Source organism: Gavialis gangeticus, unplaced genomic scaffold, assembly GCF_001723915.1.
Source record: "Gavialis gangeticus isolate Ggan-Ray unplaced genomic scaffold, GavGan_comp1, whole genome shotgun sequence".
Taxonomy (NCBI): domain Eukaryota; kingdom Metazoa; phylum Chordata; order Crocodylia; family Gavialidae; genus Gavialis; species Gavialis gangeticus.
The window spans coordinates 135488974-135490559 of NW_017729025.1; positions in this window are offsets into that span (position 1 = coordinate 135488974).

Consider the following 1586-nt stretch of genomic DNA (forward strand, 5'->3'; position numbering starts at 1 on the left):
ATATGGCTTTCCACAAGAGGGCGGCATGTGGCGCCGAGAAAACTAGTCGTTCAAACACATGTTGCCAAGCAACTTGTGTTGTGTCCTAGGTCCCCTGGAGCAGAGGGCTTCGTTATAAAGGGGTCCACTGGAACTGGGGGCCTCGTTACATGTTCACTTGTTACTTGATTCATAGATCTACTCCTGAAAAATCTCCTGTTGTGCAGCAATGCTTTTACTGATTAAATCTGAATTAAGAAACTACTTCTGTTTGGCCCTTTGGAAACCTGTATCTTGATCGAAGCAGAGAAAACAGTCCTATAAATATTGAAAATGCTGGTGGTCTTCATTCATCCAGCTCTACTCAGGGCATTCCTGATAAAACACCAGGTTGACTGATAATATAAAATCTTGCTACTCCACGTATGGCATGTACAGATACCACCATTACAATCGCTATAGCTTATTTGAATAAAAAGGATGGCATTGCATTGAGTGTAAACAAACATCACTTGCATTATTTAATATCCAAAAATGTATTTCAAAAGGCACAGAAGTCAAATCTGGAAGGAGTTACAAAGTTGGGACATGTTAATTCTCCAGTTTTTCAGACTACCATGGAAGGAGACCCTTTTCAGAAATAAACTCTTCACACTGTCTTCTCTACTTTTGAATTACCAGTGCAGAAATATGCTGGTTGCAAGTAGTTTTTTACAGAGCAAATATGCCCCAATGCATGATAGGGAAAATGGATCCTGCCTGGGTAAGACAATAAACACAATGAATGTGAATGACTTTTGAGCCCATCAACTTTTTTGACATTCTGTGTAAGTGCATCCTTATAGCTATCCAGTTCTTGGAGTTGTCAGTAATCTCATCTGAAAGTTTTTCTTTGAAAATAAAATACCCAGTCTGTATAACTAGCAATGATTTTCTTTCCTTGTCTTTTTCAGATGAGGATGCTCATTGACTAATATCCCATGGCTGTGCAGGCTGTCTTGTGACTGTTTAGTCCCTAGAGTGGAACAGAAAGCTCCAGAAGTGCGGGTAATCAGTAGTGTATTGTTTATAATAATTCTTATCAGTGTTGAGCAGACCTAAGTTTAGCTGGGTCTGTAGGCTAACTTACAGGTTTAATGCAAGCTAAAATCCCCCCCAATTCAGTAGACGTGAAGGTGAGGATATGTAACTAATAACTAAAACCACAACGGAAAGGTACATTCCATTTGTGCACGAGAAGCACGGTGGATGATTGTGCTTTTACAAATATTAGCTCTGAATATGCAGCAGTGTCTCTCACTAAATCTTACCAGTTATGAGTTGCCACTTTTCTGTATGTATGGAGAATACTGTATGAACTCACTTGCAGCACTGGAGAGTTATGGATGTTTGGCCTCCTAAAGTAAATATAACAGCGCCATATAGGTGACAGATCCTGTGTTTGTTTAGCACTGTGGTGCTCCCTTTTCCACTGATATGAATTGTACCTTTATCTTAAATGATACTGCACAGTAACTCAAGCTCAAATGTTGATTAACCATAAAAATATTGGGGAAAAGTCAGAATCCAACTACTAAAGGTTTGAGGTTTTTTTCCTACTGGAAAAT